Here is a 17,949-nt window from a genome sequence, read left to right as displayed (position 1 = left end):
ACCCAATGAGTTTTGGCTTCTGTTGGACCATCTTTTTATATAGCTGCTTTGTAGTTTCTGCTATATAGAGCTCTGAACATTCCTTGTTGCACTTGGGATGAATGAGTCTGTCTTAATGTTGAGTTAAAATAAAAACACAAATATTATTGCTTTGAATATATCCTCTAAAGTTTCTTGGATACTTTAACCAGATATGGAATGATATTCTTCAACTTCTTTTATCCGTCAGTAGCTTCAAATCTGTGGAAAACGGATACTGAGGCCCCATTCACACAAAGCTGGGTTTGGGCGTATACAACAAGCTTCTTTGTCGGTTAGGGCGGCCCGTCCTAGCAAAGCGGCCGCAAAACCGACTAAGTCTGAAACCAGCTCCCAGAGTGGATAAGTTAGAAGCTACTCAAGCTACTGTTTGGAGCTTTCCTGGTCTTGTAGTCAAGTGTAGCTCGGAGGAGAAGTTTCACTCTGTCGCCGGTCCAAAAAAAGGCTGCTTTTCTTAATCGTGATTGGAGTGATCAAGTGATTGGAGCTGCGGTGCGGACCTTCACTAAAAATGGCACAATTTATAAACAGGTTCTGAAGCGTAACATCTTAGTCTATGTTGTCATGTACAAAGCTGAAATTTTCCTGCATGGTGATACCCTGGTACATTCACAGAATAACTTAGTGGTACACCTTGTCAGTATTTATATGCATGTTGAGTTTCAAATAACATATTGCCTATCGGTAGCATAGCATGAAAATTGCACAGTTTTTAATGTTTCCACTAGTGTTGTGTGCACATAATTGCTGCTGAATAAGTGCTTCTGAGTTATGCAGCAAGACGATAATCCAAATAATATAGCTAGTCAGGATCAAAAAAGGGAAGGTTATGGGGTGGCATAACGCAGCCCAGACTGTGTTGGGCCAGTTTAAATGCTGTGACATGACGTTAAAGTGGCTATTCACACTTGGTCCTCTAACGTAGCTGAATTAAAACAACGCTGCAAAGAAGATTAGCAAATATTGGCATTGCTGTAGAGATATTTTGGCCCGTGATCTGTTACTCACCCAAAAGGCTGTTGCTGCCAAGGGTATAAGATGCAGTTATTAAAATTTGTGCACAATTACTTTTTACATTAGACCTGGTAGACTTGGATGGCTTTTTTTTCTTTCCAAAACTGCAAATTGTAGTAACTAAGGCTATGTTTGTCTAAAATGTATGAAGTTTTTCTTTGTCCATCAGTGGGTGCATTGTCTCCCCCTCACCTCAGGTTAAGAGTCTGGGTGTAATCCTTAATAACTTCCCATCTTTTATCACTCATATTATTAACAACACCCTGGAAATTATCCAGTCTATGCAAAACATTACTTAGACTTAGACAATTTTATTTGTCATCCTGCACGCACAGAGTGTGTACAGAACGAAATTTCGAGAGAGAGATTAATCATCTCTGTCTCTCCGTTTCACCTCACTATCCTTTTAGTTCTTGTTCACAGCCTCCTCATCTCCCTTATTGATTATTGCAACTCTCTACTTTTTGGTCATGAAAAATCCCCCCATAAGTTGCAAATGGTCCAAAACTCAGCTGCTCATATCACCACTGGACCTTCTTCCTGTCACCACATCAGATAAGTTCTACAGCAGCTTCATTAGCACTGCCAAATTCAGAACCAAATTCAAAATCCTTCCGTTTATAATTAAGATCATACACAACCTCGCCCCCCCTCCTTACTCGTCTGATCTTCATGTCGCCACCACCTCCTGCTTCCTCAGATCGCCCTCCTCTTTCCACCTCGCTGTTCCGTCTGTTTGCCTCAGCACCATGGGGAGCAGGTGTTTTTGGAAATAAAATTGATTTGGTTCTAAAATATTTAAGTGTAAGTAAGTAAACTGTATTTATGTAGAACCCTTCACAGATAAAAAATCACAAAGTGCTTGATGGAGTGTAGTAAATACCAAATAGAAGTATCACAAGAACAGCTTACAAGCATAACATTAAAAATATGTACATTTAAGTAAATGCTTGTCTACATAAATGTCTTCAGCAGCTTTTTAAAATATTGTGAGAAAATAGCAAAAAGATACAAAATTTCCAGTAGATTAAGTACTTGACTGCACTGTGCATGACGTTAGTACAACTACATTTTGTCCTTGACAATATGATCCACTCCAGTGAAGTGGATACAGTGCATAAATGCGGTTGCTGTAGTTATACCACAGATGTGTTTATGCAGACAAAATAAAACCAGATCTTTTTAGCTTTTATTGTAGCTTTCTGGGTGAGGGTTGTTGCTGTCCAGTGGGACAGATTTAAATCAGAATTCAACTTGAGATATGCTTGGACTATATGGTATTCAGTCATACTAAGATGGCCAAATAGGTTTTGGACATGCATAGGTTTATGTTGCGAATGCTTATGCCTAGTGAGAGTAATATCTGCAGAAACCTTATCCCGCCACCCACGGCCACTTCTGTAACTGTTATTATAGCTAGAAAGAACAACCATTAACATATTTACTCACATATGCAGACACGCAATTATGTGTCTTATTTAAGTGTTAGGTAAGCCCCATTATAGACGCACCATTTTACATATCTTATAAAATACAGTTAGTAATGTCTTTAAATTTGCTGAAAGCTCGAAGAGAAATGGGCAGAGATCTCATTTTAATGATCAGCTGGTAAGTATTTGTACTTACTGGCTTAAAGGACCCTGTCATATGAACAATAACACTATATAAACAAAGGCTGGTTAACAGGCACTGTTTCATAAACACTGCCAAGTTTCCAGTATTCTTTATGCAAGTTACCATAACATTGATAACAGTTTCTTCAGAGTTTGTGAAACCCACTGACCACAGTGTGAGCATTTCCTGTAAAAGTGTTTACATAGAAGACAAACTTGGGTATTGTGGTTAAAGTTTCATCAAAGAGTTTTAAATTATCTGTGGAAAGAAATGCCAGATTGATTTTCATCTTGATGAAATAATTCAGTTCACTTTCATTTTATCTGATCAAAGGAAAACACATTCTGTGTACTTTGCTTCTGCTAAAAACTAAGAACAGTGGCCCGTTCGATTTTTTTAAGGGGTTCCTCCTTGTAATGAAGAATAGCCTGACAGAGAAGGTTGCTACATAAGTTAGCCATTTTTTTATGCATTTTCAATGTGTTCAGGAATGTTAGTTGTGACAAAATGTTTTGAGTTTGCTTAATTTTTGCAAGATTCACAAGTCAGAAAAATGGCATAAAGGACAGGGTCTGTTTTGTCCCTGTAGGTAACTTTACATCAGAGATCACAAAAATCACATGTGGGGTTCCCAAAGGTCCATCTTGGGTGCCCTTCTATTCAATATCTACATGTTCACTCTAGGTCAGATCATTAAAAAACATAGTTGTTACTATAGGTATGCCGATGACACAAAGCTCTATCACCCATGAACCCATTCAAGCACTGAGTAAATGCTTAGAAGAAATCTATGCATTGATGCTCCAATATTTTTTACAGCTGAATAAAAACAAAACTGAAGTAGTAATTTTTTGGACCAATAGACGGGCGATCAAAAGTTAGCACACAGCTTTTGCTGCTTCAGCTAGTAACCACTGATCAGGCCCAAAATTTGGATGTAGTGGTGGACTCAGACCTGAACCTCCAAAAGCAACTAAAAACAATTACAAAGTCGGCCATCTATCACCTGGAGAACATTTCCAGGATTAAAGGACTGATGTCTCAGCAGGATTACTGCAATGGTGTCTTCACAATTCTGCCAAAAAAGTCGATATGACAGCTGCAGCTGATTCAGAACGCTGCTGTTAAGGCTACGGTCACACTGCAGGGAAATATGATCCAAATCCGATCTTTTTGCAGTTAATGTGACCTATATCTGCCTTTTTACCCCCCCAAATAATCCGATGTATGCCACTTCCATATGTGGTACTGATTAGGATACATATCAGACATTTTTTAAAGCGTCCACAGTCTGAACGGTCATGTCACATTTTATTCATCTTTCACGTCACTCTCCTGTCCCTCACTACACATTGCACAGAATAGAAGCAGTTAGCGCTTCATAAAGGACCGTTGTTAATAGGTGTGCTGCTTTCTTCTCACCTTCGTCTTGCTATGATGTGGTCCAATTGCTCAACAGCATTCTAATAATAGAGAGAGAGACCGTCCGGTATATGCATTTTTATTTTTTGTCAAGAGGCCAGGGGCCGTAACGGCTTAAAAAAAAACCCCAAAAAACTTTACTATGAACTTTAAGAAACAACATTGCTTCCACAAACAGCACGTTGCTCTGTGACGTCTCCTTCTGTTATCTGCAAATGTGGGTCGCGTTGCGGCCTTGAACCATTCAGACAGAAGTGTGACGGGCGCATTTAATAGTAGTATGAACGGCCACCTCAAAAAAATCTGATTTCAGCTAAAAATCGGAATTAAGTATCAAGACCTGCTGTTTGAACGTAGCCTAAGACTAAGAAAATAGAGCAAATCACCCTAGTTCTCAAGTCCTTACACTGTCTCCCTGTATCTCAGAACAGACTTTAAAATACTCGTGTTAGTCTGTAAATCACTGAGTGGCTTAGCACTAAAATACTTCAGACTTATTGTCAGTCTATCAACCATCCAGACCACTTAGATCATGTGTCTGAAGTGTACTCTGCACACCCAGAACCAAAACAAAACACGGAGAAGCGGCATTTAGTTCTTATGCTCCACTAATCTGGAACAAACTACCCGGAAGTTTGTAAAAGTGCTCAAAAATGAAGTTCCTTTAAATCGAGGTTAAAACATCTTTTTTTTTTTTTTTTGTTTTCTTTAAATGTTACTGTTGAAGTTTGTAGTCCAACCTGTCTTATATCCTCACCTGCTGCTAGTATCCAACTGCAATGTGCTTTCCTCTATAATGTTTTTTTCTTGTATTCTGTTCATGTACAGCACTTTGAATTGTCTTGTTATTGAAATGTGCTTTACAAATAAACTTGCCCTGCCTCATGTATACATGACTGCAGTTCAAAGGTTAAAGTGTCATCTGTAAGATCCAAAGTCACAGATAAATAACATGGCCGTATCAAATTGTTCTGTCAAATCTATTGTGAGGGAAAGACATTTCTACTGCTGGGAAGATAACCGCCTATGACAATTTAACAGAATCCTGCTATAAAACTTGTAATGTCCAGGACACCAAAAAATACTATGATACAGCTTTATATTGGATTTTCTGTCACTAACCACCCTACGGGGTGAAAGATGAAATACTTTTTGTTAAGTTTGAGTTAACTAACCCTTAAAAATGGTTTCAGGATGCTCCATTGCCTTTCCAACAGCTCATATAATATAAAAGACAAAATTCCTTTAAGCTTGGTAAACACCCTGGCCCCAAAAGGACCAACGAGATCCCCTTCCTATGGAATGCAGCCTCGCTGTATCCACAACTCCCCACTGATCTCTGGTAATACCTTACTTCTGAATAGCAATAAATTTGAACTGTACCACAAATCACACAAATCCCATAGTCCGCATGTTATTTAGTTATTTATGCCTCACAGTGAAGTGGCTCTCCACTCCTTCCAAGCAGCACTTATTAGTGTCACATATGGAAGATTTCTCCCCCAAGGTTGTCAAGCCAATAAGGAAATGGGGTGTGAGTTTTAAAATATGCCTGAGTGGGAAAGGAAACGGGAATATTCAGAGTGAATAAGAGAATATATGTGTGAGAATTTGATGATTTGTGCGCGCTCAAGTGCATTGGCTTGCACATATTTATTTACCAAGCATCACTACTTATTACATTAAAATGAGTCATGCCTCTGATTTACATATGCTGTAAGGAAAGATGGTGTGAGAACATCCTTGTGTCCAGCAATATATATTTACCTTAGTGTTCTTTTTTTCCTTGAATTTGTCTAACTGTCTCTGTATATTCCCAGGAATTTTAGCAATGTAAGACAGGGAAATTGAAGGTTAGTGGGTGAGGGTGACTAGACATAAAAGCTTGCCGTAATGGAGATAATAGGCTCTGGATCGATGAGTGGAGGCCAGTAAATTAATGGGCCTTCCTTGACACAAAGTCCATTTGTTAGTTTTGAAGCGTTGTGACAGTTAATTACTGAGGGTTAGCTTCAGTGGACCTCTCCACTAAGGCTGCCTGAGAAAAGAAACAACATTTTCTGCTATGTTGGAAGACAGAAAACGGCTTCAGCTGCCACGGTTTAAGTGTGATGGAGTGTGGGTGGGTGGAACTGCTTAAGAATGTGTAGGTTGAATACGTTAATGCCTATATTAAAGCTCTAGATGTATCCAGGCAACAAAGTTATCTTTATTTTTATGCTACTGATGGATGAGATGAGTGTTGAAGAAATTCCCACCAGCACTTACTGACGTTTGGAAGCCCATCCCATATGTTGTCATACTTAGACTGTAGACTTCATTAGAAAAATATAGCTGCTGCTTCACAGTATGTACTCACAAGCAAATGCAGCAGAGCAATGTTTAGCTATACTACTCTGGGTAGTTCTCTAAACAATGTTTCTTCTGCATTTCCATTGTCTGTGGGATTTCTATAAAATGTTGTAATGTTATGTAACCAGAAGGTAACCTGACGCCGCCAGATAGATTTGCTTCGCATATCCATCTGGAAACCTTCCGTTGAAGTAATTTTGGGAAGGGGCGAAAATACTGGTTAGCTGATTGGCCTATGTTGGTGATAGACGGGCCAAATAAACCAATCAGATCAACGAAGCATATGACGTACTCGTCAACATGCTTCGTCGTCGCTCGTAACAGAGCGACGACGAAAACACAACCACAAGCCAAGCTACTCTTGCTGCTGCAGGTAAAGGCTCGTTAGCTCAGCAAAGAAATACTCTGTAATTCCGATAAAACTTGCTCGATAGCCACGCTAACGCTAGTTTCATCGGCTGAAGCCGCCATGTTCTTTAGACTGAACTGTCGCTCCTCGTTGCGTCACACTTCAACCCGCCTCAAAGCCAACGCTGATTGGACGTTCGTTTGGTGAACTGCTCCAAATTTTCTTTAACGGAAAGCAGCCAGACTGATCTGCGAGTGAAACCTTGAAAGCTCGCGAGATCAGGATGGTCTCACGAGGCTAACAGAAAGGTGCCAATAATGTCAATAACAGCCTTCAAAAGAATATCCTATGTCCCATAGCACTTCTGGGTTGGAAAACTCTCCAGTAGCAATTGTGACTTTATTACTGTTTAGCTAATCTTCTCGGTCGTTTACCTTTACAACTCATATTTGAAGGTTAATGGGAAAATGGAGTAAGTCAGACACAGATGTAAGAGCACACTGCACTATTGAATGCAAACACATATCCCATCTGAACTAGGGCTGGACGATGATTCAATAACAATATATATCGATCGATAGACATATATCGATGATAGAAAAAAAGGGTCAATTAAAAAGTTCAACAGAACAGTTTTCCTTCCTTTTTCATTCTTGCCCATCATGTAGGTTAATAATACATTCACCCAACCAATCACAAACACACTCAGGAACGCTCCGCCACCACATTTTTCGCTAAGGGAAGATGTGAATTGCTGTGCATAATAATACAATCCGTGTGTCTATTTATCGATTGAGATTTTAACCTAAAATATATTTGAAGTGAAAATCTTAAATATTTTTTCTACATCTCTAATTGAAAGATTAAAAATACAAATTGTGTTCTCCATGTGACAGCCAGTTCCTGTGTTCTCCACATCTGGACTAGGGAATAGGTATGCATGATGGAAGTCTTTTCTTCTAGAAAAAGATTCATGTCCAGCTAAAAGCTCAGAAAATATTTGTGGGAGAATGTTATAGTCTGAAACCTCATTTATGTTTGGACACGATTTCAAATAATTTAGCACAAATAACGCTTCAAATCGCCACAATACATAAATGGATAAATACCCTTACTCACAAAAAAGCATGGCGGTGGTAGTGGTGTCAGGATTATGATCTTGGACTTACTTTTTTTCCCAGATGGAAATTAAGTTTTTGTAAAGGTTGGTGAAATAAAAAGTTGTAGGCTAAATACCCTTTTTGGCCAAGGGACTTTCATATGTCTGCTACAAAGCAGAAGTTGAAGAGGATATTCACCTTTCAGCATAACAACAAATGCCATACAGAATATTTGCTTTGCCAGAGGAAAATTTAAATTTTTAGAGACCAAGGGAGATTCCACAACTAGATTTGACAACTGAAAAGGTGGTCTGGACAAGAAATGACCCAACATTCTGATAGATTTGGGTAAATATTACTGAGAGATTGTCGAATGATAGACTTCAACCTAAATGGGTCATTAGGGTGGTCCTTAATGAGGGGTACATTTTGGAATAATTTTTTTTTTTTTTTTTGCTCCGTTCGTTCACTCTCCTGGTGATTTTTTTTCAAATTCCAACAACATTTACCCTCCCTCATCGACCTTGAAGTTTAGCCTCAGTGCCCCGTGGCGGCTGACATTAGAACGACGACGTATCGGCATGTGCTAAACTTTGAAACACTCCTGTATTGTTCAATCGTCACTTTTGATGCAATCTGTGTTTTGAGATGAATTTCCAGCGAAGCGCCCAAAGCTGCCCAGCCAAGCCGACTCTGGACTCCAACTGCAAGACATGGCATCAACCAACACGCGCCGTTTCTTCCAGAAGCTGCACCTGGAAAACTGCTTCCTCGACGCTGATCCTGCTACCTGGATGGAGCGGGAAGACTTCCGGACAGCCGCGGCCTTCGTGCAGAGGATAGCGGTCATCAACGACCACGCAGAGCGAGGACTTGCCCTCATCCAGGAGTACAACCGAAGGCTAACTCAGGATGAGGAGCAACTGCAATTTCTCCTCCAAGTTGTCTCTCGTCATCGCGTGGAGTTCCCGGACTCCAGACAGAAGACCATGGCTGCTGGTGTGGCGGCCCAGCAGGAGCACTAAGTCGGACGGGCCTAGGACTCCCTAGGAGCCTTGTGGATCCTTGAAGGGCACAGAATCGGGGAGTATGTTAGTCTTCTAAAGAGACTCAGATTGTGTTCATGGAACCAAAATGATACTTCCATGTTGTGTAAAACTATACTGCAGTTTTAACTTGATTTACGTTGGGCTACAGCCGCTACAAACTATGTATTTGAGGTAGAAAGACATTTTGCTTAAGATTTTTGTTAAAGTTTAATACATTTAATATGTGTAATGGGGTAACCATTTATAATAAATTTGTTTTCAAGGATTGTTGTTTTTATTTATTTTTGTTTTCATTCTCATTTTAATCCTTATATGCTCTATTTATTCCCTGATGAAAAGTGTCTCTCGGGGATCCTCAGGGTGAAACTTCAAGGTCGATGAGGGAGGGGTAAATGTTGTCCAATTGAGAAAAAAATTTACCAGGAGAGTTTTCTCAACTTTTCCAATGAATTCCGGGGGTTGGAGCTTAGACTTTCAATTTTAAGGACCACCCTAATGGGTCATATTATACAAAATGCACTTTTTTAGCCTTTAAATTCATTTTGTCATGTACTTTAGGTCTCCAAGAGAGCAGCATTTTTTTATTTTAGTCTCTTTAGGAGACTACATTATATTCTTTTTCTTTATATGCTTTTTGGGTCTATTTTTTACGGCTTCCAGTTTTCTGTTACATGTTTTGAAAAACTACACCACAATATTCGCAGCAGTTGTTGACTTTTGGCTAAACAATTTGGCAAATCTGCCATTTTTATTTCTCTGAGCGATCATGTAGGCCAAGCTGAAGGATACCAAAGCTACAAGTGGATGAGTCAAAAAGTTTAGTTGTTTATTACGCCGTCTCCCAGCAATCTACACAATTGGCCAATTTGGGGGGGGGGGGGGGGAAATTTACAAGGAATTCAGACCAAAGCATGGCAGTTCCACTTTATATGGACTATCACTGAATGCAAGAGGGAAAAGGAGGAACTGAAAGGCATGATATGTCCCCATAAGAAGACTGAATTCTAAAAGTTGATCAAAGGCGCTTCAACAAAGTGTGCACACTTAAAAGGAGTTATCATGGTCTCTTTTTTTCACATCACAAAAACCTGGCATTTTATCTGAGGTGTATACACCTCTGAGATTTAAAACTCTGTCGTCCACGTTCCACCTTAAGTAAAACTACTGGCACTATTAATTGAGTAGATTTATTAGACTGTGTGATAAACGTAAAATGCAATGTTGTCCAATTTAATCAGTTACCTCATTTGTCTCCTCCATTACCATTATTCAGAGCAATGTGTGTGCAGAAGTAGATCACAAAAAAATATCAGCAGCTGTCAAATTGATATCTTGACACAGCTAAACCCAAAAATAATCATGTAATGGTAATTTATATTCAGATTGAGAAACAGCTTTAAGGATTGCCAATTATTTTTTTTCTGCCGTGTCTCATTTAAAACGAGCTCAGTTTCTTTTGCCTGAAAAATTTAGATGTAAATCTGTCTATATCGCTTCCATTTAATGGTGTGGCAGGTAGGCACAAGTTTTCATTAAATCCAGAGTCTCTGAAAACATTTGTCCTTGTTAACTTTCTTCACAAAACTCAATCCAAAATCTTCCTTCAACAACAAATTACAATTTCAGTTAAATCTTAAACTCTGATCTTTTAATGAAACCAAAATGACAAGGTTAGCCATTTCTCAGAGGAATTCTATTCCATGGCTTTTATGTTTTGGTTGGTCTTGCTTTGCTACAAATATCTTGCTAAAGTTCAACTTCCGACACGTCAAACTTTAACTAAGGGACTGATTTAACCTTTGTCAACATGATCTTTGTAAACAGCTGTTTCCCAGGTTGACAAAATTCTATTCTACAGAAGTCTGTTGCAAATGCTCATGTTACTCCAACAGAATGACTCATTGTGGCTATTTCTTTCTATTGGTTATCCAATATAACCTATGATTTTTGGGATGATCTACTTCAGTTTTCTTTCATTTGTTCCACATTATTGCAACAAATTGTCAAATAAGTTGCATAGCTTGACTTAATTTATGTAGCATCAATTCATTTTACAATCCAATTCAACTCTATTTATAAAGCACCTTAAACACACAGAACAAAGTACTGTACAAAAAACAAAAACACAAACACAAATATAAACAGCATAAAAAATATATAGGATAATAAACATAGAGAAAAACTGCCATCAAATCAACAAACACCAACATGTTCTTGAGTATTAAAAGCCAAGCTAAAAAGATGAGTCTTTAAAAGAGACTTAAAATGATCAAAAAGGCCTGCCTGATATGCAGCGACAAATCAATCCAGAGTTTGGAACCAGCTACAGAGAAAGCCCGGTCCCCTCTGAGCTTACGCCTGGTTCTTTTCACAGACAAGAGTAAAATGTCAGCTGACCTGAGAGAACCAGGCGGTACATAATGATGTAGAAGCTCTGAGATGTAGGGTGGGGCAAGGCCATTCAATGACTTAAAAACAAATAAAATAATTCTAAAATGAATCCTAACACTAACTGGCAACCAGTGAAGTGAGCTTAACATGGGAGAGATATGCTCAAACGGCATTTTGCACCATCTGCAGACATCCAATTAAAGATCCACTTCCACCAAAATAACGTGCATTACAGTAATCCAGCGGAGTGGTCACAATGCCGTGGATTATAAAAAGGTTGCAATTCACATCCTAATGTACAGTATAGATTCCAAATAAGTCCAAATACAAGTATAACCAAAATGATTCCAGTCATGTAGTCTGGTTCAAGCCTGAATACTAACAGAACAGTTACACGGGCTTTACAAGAGTTCGTTATTCCTTGAGAATTAGAAATAAATGCAAAGTAAAAACAAGTAATTTGTAAATGTTCAGTGAAATGTTATGTTTCAATTTAACCCTAACCAAAGGTTCTGTGCGTGTTTTCTTGTAACTGCATACTTATTTTGTTAAACAAGAAATGGCAAATTTTATTGCAATTGTACGTTCTATTAAAAATGTTGCTGCTGCAACAAAAAAAGAGCTCCTCTGATACAAAGGTTGTTTTTTTTTTACCCAAGCTTTGAAGAGATCCAGCAAAAATTACAATTATATTCTGTTTTCTAAAATAACAGATATCTGCTTCTGCTTGTGTTGTGCCAGAGGATATGTACACATGTGACTGAGAGGAAAAGATGAGATCCAATAACTTTTTTTTTTTTGTTAATTTGAGCATTAGCATGAAAATATCTGAAAGGAAGAATGGAGTTAAAATTAAAGAGAGGCAAAGATGACAAAACGAGAGTGAGGGTTATAGAGGAGGATTTTCCTTTATAGCCAGCGTTCCCCTTTTTTTAAACCCTACCAACCGTCTTTTGTTGCAAAAAGAGCAGAAGAAATAAAGCTGCAAACTTAACTTTAAACATTTTACCATGTTCTCTCAAAGCTATACAGATTCTTTAAGATTCGTAATTAAGATTTTGATCGCCCTCAAGTAATGCAAAGAAGAAATCAGAACCCTATTTTGACTGTTGAATAGTTTATTACTGACTTTGTTTGCAACAATTCAGCCAAGCAGTAAAAGTTGGTTAATGGAAGAGACGTTACGTAACAATTCAATAAAATAAACTTACAGTGCCTTGCATAACTATTCTCCTTTGACATTGTTCGTGTTTTTGCCTCAAAACCAGGCATTCCAATGGATTGCTTGAGTTTTGGTTTCTATTGTAAAGCAAACGACAAATGGGACAAAATAACACAAAACTTCAGTGAGCATATTTGCCCCTTTTTATTTAAAGAAGAGAAATGATGAATTGACAAAGAGCCAACTAATGTTTTTAGATATGTTTTAATAAAGGCAGTATTTGGCTGTTTATTTTTTCATTAAATAATTGCATTTAAATTTATGGGATATCAGCATCTCAGAAGAAAACTGTTTCCATAATATTTTTTTTGCAAAGAGAGTATGGTTTTCTTTATTTTGAAGCCTACAAAAAAATAAAATGGTGGTTCTGCAAAAATGAAACGATATTTCCTATAAGGGATACATATCAAAACTGTAAGGTGTCTTTTTAACAAAAGGTTGAGTAACGTGTGGCTCCATATGTGTTAATTAGCAGACCCCTGGTCTTAAAAATATTAGCAACAGATATGTTCAGTGAGTTGTTAATTCTTTCAAATCAGGCTGGATTTTCTCTTTTTGTGCATTGTCTTGTTCATTACAACAGCTAAGTGCAGAGGATATGACTTCATACAAAAGAGTAATAATTATATCCCCAAAAATCGAGAAATAAAAACCTTGACACTTATATTTGGCTAAAGCTGCTGTTTTCTTCTACAAGCAGAGTGGAAGTGTATGTCTTTAAAAAGAAAAAGATCATTAAAAAGTGACAAATCTGGCAAAAGTCATAATTTAAAATGCAAGCTTTAACTTCATGTTGTTGGTTACTTTAATCCGGTGGAACACATTTTGAATGATTCAAAGTTTTAAAATTCAGGCGTCAGGTTTTTTGCTTGAGACTGCTTAATACATGATACACTTTGAGCTGGGGAAGAAATGGAAATATAAGTAATTTATACCACTTTTCCAGTGCATCGTTATTCACACTGCTTCTCTTCCAGGTGTTTTGTCAGAAATGACACTATCCCTCAGACCTCAACAAGAGTCTAATTTTTCAGTTTTGACACACCAATTGAGACATATTTATCAATCAAACTGTATTTCTAGAGGTCTTCTCACACAGTCAGGTGTAACACAAATCACATTACAGAGCTTAAGACAGAAGAATAAAGATTAAACTACTAAATATGCCCAAATCAAAAATTGGAGGGGTGGTATTGTCCGACAATGACAGAGGATCGACGAGTTAACTGGTTTTATGGGGTTGCTTGTGGGGTGCTCTTGGGCCTCTCCTCTGGGTTTGTGTGGGCCACCAAGTTACTCGATTCAATTCAAAAATACTTTATTATTGCCAAAAGGAATTTAAACTAAGTTATATGGTGTTAGAGTTGTATCAGCATAGGGACTTATTTGTTTTTCTGTTTGGGTAATGATCCTTTAACATTTTAAATTTTTTAATACACTAAAACACTAAAAACTTTTTTGATTAACATGACCATTTACAATTTCTGATTTACAAAATGAGTTTGGTGCCAGACAGATCCTCCTTTGAATTTTGCTTTATTTAGATCTGTAGGGGGTGGTGGGGTGGGAGGGATTACAGGGTTCTTTCATTTTAGCACAGTAGGTTTGAGCTGTGTGTCAAAGGTTAGAACATGGGAATACAAAGCATTAGCCTTTGTCCACTTGTTGATGTGTACTGACATGGTCTTTGGAGAGTGCTCTCAGATTTGAGGTGAGGGGACCTGTTACTAGGCTTGGAGGGGTTGGCCACTCCACCTCTTGTTTGCACCTACCTCCTTACTTCAGACATTGGCTTCTACATCTGTGCACACCTCCATAACAAAATGTGCATCAATAAACATACATAATTTAGAAATAATACAATCGCCTAACTACGTGCCACACAAAGTATGTAGGGGTTTAGAGATTACAATTGCTAGATTAACTGCACACACACACACACACACACACACACACACACACACACACACACACACACACACACCAGCTTGTAACGGGTGCAAATTTGATGAATCCTTCAGAACGTTTATCCTCTCTTCCATTTGTGGCCTGGCCTGTTTGTTACCAAAACCCTGTGGTCTCTCATGCCTTTAGTTTAAAAAAATCAATAGTGCAACACAGGGAATGTCCTCTTGTCCCCTTTTGAAGAGCAACTCTGACACAGCAAAGTAACCAGACCCATGATTGTTTGCCTAAGCTGACAGGACAAAAAGTTTTTAAAAAAACAGTAAAAAAAAAAATAAATCACTATACTATTATTACTATTATAATGTTTTAAGAATTGCTGCCATACCCTACCTGTTTCTGCACACTGCTGGCCAGCTGGCTTTCACCAGTTTGTTGCTGACAAATACATTTGGTTGTATATTAATATGTAATGTAGTGAAATAATACAAAAGGGGAGTAGTGCACTACCCAAGTTAAACTAAACCAACTTAAACACAACTAAAGTAAAGCAATCTACATTTCTGTCAAGCAGCAGACTGCACACTCACATCACATAACCTATCTAATCAGGTCAAGTTGCTATATTACTGTTGTTACTATACATGCAGCCAGTGGCGGCTGGCCAGTAGGGGGCGCTCGGGCGCCGCCCCCTTTAAATCGTTTAGATAATAAATGATTTCTGAACTGCAAAGTACTTAGAAATGTATTTATTCATACTGTGTGTCCAATAGACATGTTAGAATTTATTAAAATAGTAAATACATAATTCTATTTAATTGCTCACATTGTGCACACTTCATCCTTTCCTATGTGCAGGGCGCCGGTCTAATGGGAGTGAATGTAGCCGCGTCAACTTGGGCAAGCACGTGATCTGAGGCTGACTTTTAATTGGTTATCTAGGATTTTCAAGAGGGCGCACCGCTCTGCGTCCCGGACACACCCATTCTGTTGTGTCATTACTGGTAGAGTGTCAGTACTGGCTAATTTTTTTAAAAACATTGTGTGATTGGACAATCCCCGATTCGACTCAGCGCAGCTGCAGTTCGTTAGGTTGATTCACGGTTATGCTTGCAAAGTGGAGTAGTTTCAAAATGAGAGAAACTTCTGTTTTGTCTTTACATAAAAATGCTTTTACAAAGCGTTCACTTGCAGAAAAAAACAGGATAAAGGAGCTTGGACCGGATCGTCTTAATTTACAAATTCAGCAGCAGGCAAGTGATCTCTCCACTCCATGGTTGGACAAAGCAGTGTAGCTAGTAGTCAGCCAGTGAAGAGGCGTCGGATACTCAGTGTAGAAGACCATGAAAGGATTGCTGCAGAGGTGAGTTGTTGTGGAAAATCACTGTTACACTGGTTTATAGTAATGCTATTTAATATATTAGGAAGATGTGCTTTGTAGTTAGAAATACCTTTAGTTGTGTCTATGCTGTGTAGGTATGTTGATGTAATGTTTGTCAGCAAGATATTTTATTATTTAAGTTGTACTGAAGTTTATGGGTAATGGGGAATAAAACATTTGGTTACTGAATTTTGTATAATCTTGTCCCACAAAAATGCTGTAACACATTTCATAACACAGCCTTAAAAATGGCAGCAAATGTTATTAAAATCAGGAAAACAATCTAGAAGAAGTCTTTTCAGAAACTGTCACGCTCTTGAAGATCCTCATCACCACAGCAATAGCTGAAAGGTGCTTTTCAACTTTGAAAAGAATCAAGACTTTTCTGAGAAACTCAATGACTCAGGACAGGCTGAATGCATTGGCCATGTTGTCAATGGAGGAAAGACTAGTCACAGAGATGACTGACTTTAACAAGAATATAATTGAGAAATTTGCTGGGCAGAAGGAAAGGAGGGCAAAGTTCATGTTCAAATAGTGCTATTTTTTAAGATTTGTTTTGTTTGTTTTTCATTTGTTTGTTTGTGTGCGCCCCCCTCAGTTTTTTTTAGCACCAGCCGCCACTGCATGCAGCTGAATGTAAAAACATGGATTATGTACAATCAGCTTTTGAAAAACTTAAAAAATGTCTTCTGGTTTTGCTGAAGTATATTAAAATCAAAGTACCAACAATAACTGTGATTAATACCATCTTCAAGAAGTAATAAGGTTATTTAACAGCATTAGCAAAGTAACTGTTTAAATTAACTTGAACAAAGTAAATTAGATCACCTTATGCAGTTTATTTTACTTTTTATCATAAAGTCGAAATCCTGTACACGCATTATTCTAAGAAGTTGCACCCAGATATTTCACGATGCTCTCCTCGATAATATTTGACCCCAAAGGGTTGGGAAAAAAACTAATCTCTTATTTTATGAAAATCAGACTGAGCTCATTCCGTTCCTTTACTCAGATTACCTCTCAACAATTTAGCTGAGGGTTATTATGCAAAATTTAATCTGCTGGGTTTTAAAAACGCTTCAAATCTAAAGTCAGTTTTGCCAGCCCTGACACATTCCCAGTCTCAAACTTTTAAACTATCTGCTTTACCCTCAAAGGCTTCAGAAAGCTTTTACCGGGCCATTTAAGGGGAAATAATATAAGTCTTTCTCAGGCATGCCGCATGGCTGTGTGAGTGTTAGTGGGCAGCACCAAAAACGTCAACAACCGGGAGCACTTCCAGCCTGAACTGCAAGAAGGATGTGGAGCAGTAACTCTCATCTGGCTGTAGAGCATTGACGGATTTTACAATGGGCAACAGCATGTGCTGCATCACCACGGAGAGCTCCTTTCCCCTGAGTAAAAATGTTTGCCTACTGATCCGTACGCAGTCTCAGGACATTGACTTTAAAACTGCAGCAGACTTTTCTGTAGCAATACCTCTGCGTTTAAGCTTATACCTTCTGTTGAACAAGAATCCCAGTAAAGATAGTAATGAAATCAAGAGAGTTATTTTTAGGAGACTTCTGTATTCGGATGCACTAAGATGACCATATGATGGAGATAATAAACTTGCCTGCTTATTTAACATATTTAAGATAAACTGTTTATGAAAGAATATTGTCCACACTAAACTTGACATTGTATAGTACCTGACAAAACTATTCACACCCCTTGAACTTTTTCTGCCCTTAAGAGCTTGTTGTACTTCTGTCTCAGTTGAAGTGAGTGATTTGTCCTTGTAGGCTTCCGCTCATACTATTCTTACCTTGGCTGAAGAGCAACATTGTAATTAGTTCTTAATAAAGCCTCTTAAAGAGCAAAAATGAAAAGAATCAAAAGAACTGATTTCTAACCAGAAAATGCGTTTTATTGGTAATGTTGTTTATGACAGATAAATTACATATGCTGGGAAAACGGCACATTTCTCTAAACTGTAAATGAACATCGTGTTTCTTCCGCTCATAATCTGACCACTTGATGTGTCATCCGCTCTGTTTTTCACCGCATTCTGACGCGGTAAGTTAATGTTGCTACCTTCTTAGTTGTTGTTTTTATTGTTTTCGCCA

Source organism: Fundulus heteroclitus, chromosome 17 (assembly GCF_011125445.2).
Source record: "Fundulus heteroclitus isolate FHET01 chromosome 17, MU-UCD_Fhet_4.1, whole genome shotgun sequence".
Classification (NCBI taxonomy): Eukaryota; Metazoa; Chordata; class Actinopteri; order Cyprinodontiformes; family Fundulidae; genus Fundulus; species Fundulus heteroclitus.
This window is presented reverse-complemented; position numbering follows the sequence as displayed.